The sequence below is a fragment of the Gracilinanus agilis genome, chromosome 1 (assembly GCF_016433145.1).
Source record: "Gracilinanus agilis isolate LMUSP501 chromosome 1, AgileGrace, whole genome shotgun sequence".
NCBI classification, from domain to species: Eukaryota; Metazoa; Chordata; class Mammalia; order Didelphimorphia; family Didelphidae; genus Gracilinanus; species Gracilinanus agilis.
The window spans coordinates 549,486,056-549,493,392 of record NC_058130.1 but is presented as its reverse complement, the minus strand read 5'-3'; the positions used below and the strand labels follow the sequence as shown (position 1 = coordinate 549,493,392).

Sequence of the window (7,337 nt, the reverse complement as noted above, 5' to 3'; positions counted from 1 at the left end):
CTGATTTTCTGATGTCTCCTACATTATCTATCATTTTCCTTTTTGTTGCTTTCTATCTTTTAACTATTTCATATTTATTATGTACAAACTTGGTTCATATGTATTTGTTTTCATGTTGTCTCCTCTAGTAAGATGGAAGCTCCTGGAGGGCAAAAACTATCTTTTGCTTCATTTTTCATCCCCAGAATTTATCACTGTGCCTGGCACTTAGTAAACATTTAATAAATATTGAATTGAACTGAATATATCCCAGTGTTTCTCTCACACGTTATGATTTTATGTTTTCATCCTTCCTGATTATTGGGGAAGAATAAACTCATATCTTTAACTTTGTGATCACACAACTTCTAACTTGGATGATTTGTTGCATATTTGAACAAAAAACAAAATGTCACTACCTCAACTCACAAAGCCGGAGTGGGGTAGAAATTACCTTTTTTTACAAGGAAAGACAACTCAAATAGCAATAATTTCAGAAAGAAAAAATCCAGGGGAGAGAGGGGTGAGAACAGAGAAGGAAGGGAAAATATCAGGGTCAGAAACATACTGGAATAAATTCATGTAAAGTTTGGCCTCAAGCTGTGCTCTGCAGTTTAAAGGCTTTCAGTCCCAGCTCCTGGTGAATGGAGGAGAAGACCTTATGGCTGAGCACAGGGATGTCCAAATTTGGCAACAATAAAAGAGACAAATGGAGAGACTAAATAAAGACTAAAGAATTACTCAGACACCATATTCTCACTCACAAGAATCTACCTAGCTAGGGACCAAGCTTCACTTGAGAGCCAGAGATGAACTTTGATTCAGAAAAAGAGATTCTGTGCAGACAAGAGAACAGCAGAGGAGCTCAAATGTTCCCCTAACATCATCTCTTGAAAGAAGTTTAAATCAGTTTTTCTGAGGTCTGCCTGTCTTGACTCATGTAGAGTCACATCTCCCTCACCTCCCACACCTGGTCTCCAGACTCATACCATCTGGCTAAAGGGGGAATCTAATGAGTTCAAGTAAATTCCTCCTGGGAGATAGATGCAGAGGTGAGATTTAAGAGACCTAGATTTGTAGTTAGAGAAAAGAGTAAGGGAAGAAGAGACATGACCCTCTCTATCCCTGATCTCTTCCTTTCTCTTTCTCCCTCCTTCACTCCCTCCAAGCACACAACACAGTATTTGGGCTAGTTGAAGAGGGAAAAACTAAATTCAACCTTTATTAGGAGCCTAGTACAAAGTATTCCCAAAATCTAAAGCTGTCTCTCTCTCTACCTTCTTCTTTCTTTTTCCTTCTCTCTATCCTTCTTCCTCTTTTTTTCCATTTTCTCCCTTTGGGCATCTAATGATTTTATTTATATGTGTGTGTATATATATATATATATGTGTACATATATATATGAATATATCCATACATTTAAACACATGCAAATAAGTATCTTATACATTCCAGTATTTAGCATAGAGCATAATAGGTGTTGGACAATTTTTTATTGACTGACTGCCACATACATATGTATATAATAATATAAAGGAAACAGACTTTATTTTTACATCTGCATGTGAGGTACCTTTAATAGGATCTGGGATTCCAAAGAAGACTGAAATTCTGACCCAGCCTTTAAAGGATTTACAACCTTATAGGGTAGTTAAATATGGATAAAAATTTAAATATAAAATAGAGTATTGCAATGAAGTTAATAATACCTACAATTTATATGGCATTTTAAGGCTCATGAAATACCTTCAAATTATTATCTCCAGGATATTTTATTACAACCCTAGGAGATATGGGCAGTTAAAATACTTGTTTTATAGATGAAGGAACTGAGTTTGAGAGATGATTAAAAAAAAAGTGTGCCCAGGGTCCCACAGCTAGATAAGTGTCTGAGGCAGAATTTGAACTCAAATCTTCCTGACTCCAGCTCCAGGACTCACAGGGTAACATGAAGTATTATATTTTCCTAAAATGAACCAGAAATTCTCAAGGAAGAATCATAGAATTGGCTGGGGGAATATGGGAAATTCCCACAAAGGTACAGATATACTTCCTTGGACTGTGCTTCAACTTGTTCTTGGCAGATACTGGATTTTTTATAAATTGAAGCTGTGTGGCAACCTTTCATGGAACAAGTCTAAGGAGCTATTTTTTCCAATAACATGTCCTCACATCATGTGTCTGTCTCATTTTGGTATCTCTCAGTATTTCAAACTTTTTCATTGTTCTTATACTTGTTAAAGTGATCTGTGATCATTAATGTTATTATTGTAATTGTTTTGGGGCACCACAAACCATGCCTATATAAGGCATTGAACTTAATTGATAAAATGTTATGGTCTTCTGACTTCACCATAGACCAGCTATTCCCATCTCTCTCCTCACTCAACCTCTCTATTCCTTGAAACACAATAATATTGAAATTAGGTCAATTAGCAACCTCAAAAAGGAATAGTTAATCAATGTGGCAAATTTCATTTTTGCCTTACTTTAATAAATTTCCACTACCATCCCAAACTTCAGTAACCACCCTGATCAGTCAGTAGCCATTAATATCAAGTAAGGATTAACATTTTTTAGTAATAAAGTATTTTAAATTAAGATATATACAATTTTTGGCATAATACTACTGTAGACTTAATAAACAGTATAGTGTAAACATAACTTTCATACATGCTGCCAAACCAAAAAAATAATTTGACTCAGTTTATTGTGATATTCATTTGATTGTGGCAGTTGGGAAATGAGCCTACAATATCTTACCTATGTAAGTCTGTATTTGAACTAGCAATTAAAGAATAGAGAGGAATTCAATAAGCCAAGATTTTTGGTTGGATTCTGACAGACGGGATGAACAAATACAGGGAGTTAGAGAAGGGTGGGAAGGTTGGCATGATAAGGAATACTAAAGAATAAAGCTAGAAAATCAGGTTGCAGTCACAATGTGGAGCCTTGGATGTTAGGCTAAGAAAATGGACAAAACATTAAACTTGGAGTCTTGGAACTTAAGTTTATATCCCACTTACTACCTGTATGAGCTTGAGCTAGTCACTTAACCCTTCCTGTTTTCTGATAGCTCATCTGTAAATGAAATGGCTAGGCTAGACCTATTTCTAGGTCTACATATCTATTACTAAGAACTTAGACTCTATTAATAGAAAGCAAAGAACCTTTAAGGTTTTTAAATAATAAGAAAAACCAGGGTTGTATTCTTGGGCAATTACTCTGTTATTAATAGATAGAATATATTGGAATGAGGAGAGATTGGCATTGAAAGATTATTATAATTATTGTCTGAGATGTGATAAGACCCTGTAGAGAGTATAGCAGAGGTAAAAATAATAATATGTAACATTATATAAAGCTTTAAAGCCTCTCTCTCTCTCTCTCTCTCCCTCTCTCTTCCTTCCTTCTTCTCTTTTTCTCTTTCTTTCTCCTGTTACTTTTTTCTCTCTCTGGCCATATAAATGGTATGTTGTATATTGAAACATACTCATATAAGCAGACATGCATGTATGTACTTATACATTCCATTTTTAGTATAGTGTCTAGCACATAACAGGTACTTAGTAAATGTTTATTGACTCACTGACTGTCATATACACATGAATACATATATGCATGTATATATATCCACATATAATCATACATGCACATTTATGTATATGCATGCTTCCTACATATCACTTTATCTCTTGACTCCAGCCTGTCTACTATCTGGATCTTATCCCTGTATCCCTTATCCCAGCACAGTCCTTTCTTAACTCCATCTCTCAGAATTTCTTGATGCCTTAAAAACTTAGCCTGAGTGCCCCTTTCCATAGGAAACCTTTCCCCATCTCCATTCCAGATCATCTTGTATCTATTCTATTCTTATGTCCATGTTGTCTCCACTAGCTAGTCCACAAGTTAGTATAAGGCAATGACAATATTTATCTCTGTTAGTTAAAACAGTGGCTTGTACATGTTAGGAACTTAAAGCTGTTGTTGGATTGATTGGAACTTAGGTAGAGGAGAAGAAACCAAAAAAGAGAAACAAAGAAGTAGAGCATGAAGAGAGTAGGCATATGATTGGTGACAATAAGGTCCTTAAGGAGGGAATATGATCAAGAAGCTAAATCTATTGTTTTCACTTTTTTATGGTGCCAATTTTTAAATAGATTTTATTCTCCAAAATAAGAATTGTATTTCCCCTTGTTTATGGTACTGATAAAATGCAATGTTGTTTCTTTCCTTAAAAATTTTTGGAAAGCTCTGTGGAATACTCTATCTTCTGTTATGTTTAGTTGATCTCTTCAATGGTAGGCGCAGAAAAAGCACCTCTAAATGTTAGGGGCTGCTTCATCACCTTGGTAATCTACCAGGCATGGCCCCTGTACTCTGGCACAGCTGGTGATGATGGGGTTGCAGAACTCCAATTCTTTCTGTTAATCCTCAAATTCTTCCTTTTCAACGGTCTGGCTCTTATCCAGTGTGTTGATTATTTTGCTGCCTTTGTCAAAGATCTTCTGTTTGTCTTTATCACCAATTTTGCCTCGCAGTGTGTCATCCTCAATAGTTGCTTTAATGTTAAAAGCATAAGACTCAAGAGAATTTTTGGCAGACACCTTTTCTCTCTGCTTCTCATCTTCATCCTTTTACTTTTCAGCCTCCTGGACCAGATACTCAATGTCTTCTTTGCTCAGGTAACCTTTGACATTGGTATTGGTGATCTTATTCTCCTTGCCTGTGGTCTTATCCACAGCAGAGACATTGAGGGCACCATTTGCACCAATGACAAATATTACTTCAACTTGAGGGACACTCCTCAGGGCAGGGGGTGGAATTCCTGTGATCTCAAACTTGCCAAATAGGTTATTATCCGTTGTCATTGCTCTCTCATCTCTGTAAATCTGAATAAGCACACCAGGTTAGTTTTCAGAGTAGGTGGTAAAAGTCTGAGTCTATTTGGTGGGAATTGTGGTATTGTGTTTGATCAAAACTGCCATAATTCCACCAGCAGTTTCAATTCCTGGGGAAAGAGGAGTGACATCCAGCAGCAATAAGTTCTGTAGGTTCTCAGTTTTGTCTCTGACAGAATTGCAGCCTGAAAAACTGCATTATAGGCAATAGGCTCATCAGGAATGATACTCTTATTCACCTCCTTGCCATGGAAGAAGTTCTACAGAAGCTTCTGGATTTGGGAGATTCTGAGTGGAACCACCTACCAAGATGATGTCATGAATCTGTGATTTATCTAGCTTGTCATCATTAAGGGTCTTTTCTATAGGGTCCAGTATGTCATGGAAGAGGTCAGCATTCCGCCCTTCAAAGTAAGTAATTAGTAAAGAGTAATAGAGATGTAGAAGTCAATACCTTCATAGAATAACTTTCAATACTGGCCTGTGCATTGGAAGACAGGGTTTGCCTTGCATGTTCACAAGCCTTACACAGATGGCAGACAGCCCTCTTGTTCTCACTGATGTCTTTCTTGTCCTTTTTCTTGAATTTGGCAAGGAAGTGGTTGACCATGATGTTGTCAAAGTCCTCTCCACCCAAGTGGGTGTTTCACAGCTGTTGACTTGACTTCAAAGATGCCATCTTCAATGGTAAGGATGGAGACATCAAAGGTACCACCTAAAAGATCAACACATTTCTTTCAACACCAACTTTTTTTGTCTAAACCATAAGCAATAACAGCAACACTTGACTCATTGATGATTCAAGTCCATTGAGACCAGTGATGGTTCCATCTTTTGTGGCCTGACATTGGGAATCTTTGAAGTAGGTTGGTACTGTGACAACAGGATTTGTGACAGCCTTCCCAAGTTAAGCTTCAGCAGTTGCTTTCATCGTGGTTAAAACCCTAGATGCCACTTCTTCTGGAAAGAAATGTTTGGTCTTCCATTTTGTAGTCCACTTGGACCTTAGGCCTGCCTGCATCACTTATCACTGTGAAAGGACCAGTGCTTCATGGCTGACTTTACAACTGCATCATCAAATCTGCATCCAATCAGACATTCGGCATCAAAGACTGTGTTGGTGGGTTTCGTTGCAACTTAATTCTTTGCAGCAGTATCAATTAAATGTTCTGTGTTGATGAAGGCAACGTAGCTTGGGGTGGTCCTATTTCCTTGGTCATTAACAATGATCTCCACTTTCTCATGTTGGAAGACTACTATACAGGTGTATGTGGTGCCAAGATCATTGCCAACTCCAAGTCCCTTCAACATGTTTGTTGGGGCATCAGAGATTGTAGATGATTGCTGTGGAGAAAGAATGACTACTGATGTACTGAGTATTTTTCATTTGTATATTGAATTGTTTCTTTTATGTCTGTAATAAAAACGAAAAAAACATTATCAAAGAGGATTGCTTCTCTTCTTTTGAGGCTGGAGGAGGAAAGAGTACATCAGTGAAGGCACAAAATTCTCATGATTTTGAAGGTGTTGAGGGAAATTATATAAATCTGGTCTGAGCAAATTAGGAAGTAAGGTCAGCTTCTGAAATTTGTGGAGATGGAGTTTTGATAATTGGAAAAAGTTTTGACTACCTTCTATTGTGAATATGGTAGTCAATGAGATGAATAGAAGGATTTTTGCACTGTAAACAGTGTCATTTGAGCTCACACTGTATGAATTCTGGGGGGAAAGTCCCTTGATCTTTCCGAGGAGGATGTGGCACTTGGAAACAAAAGGATCAGAAGATGAAAATATTATGAGAAGAAAACAGGTTTAAATCTTGACATAGATTTATTAAGGAGTTGATAGGTTCTAGATTAAAGAGAAATATATTGTTTTCAAAGCTGATGGCATGAGGTAAAAGGAGCTCAAATTAAATAACAAGATCTCAACAGTTAAGCCATTGAGCCTAATCTAAGAAGATGCAACTTAATAGAGATAAGTGTAAAGTCTTACACCAAAATTTTTAAAATCACTTCATAAGAATGAGAATGAAAGCTGTGGCAAGAAAGAAGTTTATCTAGAAAATATCATTGATTTTAGTGGATTTTAGCTAAATAAAATCCAACAGTCTGATATGACAGGCAAAGAAGTGAATGAAAGCTTAGTCTCCATTAAGAGAGGCATACTATTCAGCACTATAGAAATGATTGCACTATTTTATTCTGCCCTGATCAGATAATACCTATTGTATAGTGCTCAATTCTGTGCAATAAATTTTGGGAAAGACTTTGATAAGCAAAAAAAGGAAAGGCAACAGAGATGGAAAAGGACCTTGACATCTTTCCATCTGAGAATCATAGGAAGGAAATGTGGATGTTATTTTGGAGAAAAGTGAAATTAATCATTCGTTTATTTTTATTTATTCATCTATTCATCCATTCGTATATGTTTAAGGTCCAAGCTTTGAGTACTGCC

General features: G+C 36.6%; 1 pseudogene; it reads right to left on the bottom strand.

Moving 5' to 3' along the window:
• Positions 1-4,323: 4,323 nt before the first annotated feature.
• Positions 4,324-6,191, bottom strand: LOC123254008 (annotated as a pseudogene).
• Positions 6,192-7,337: the final 1,146 nt, after the last annotated feature.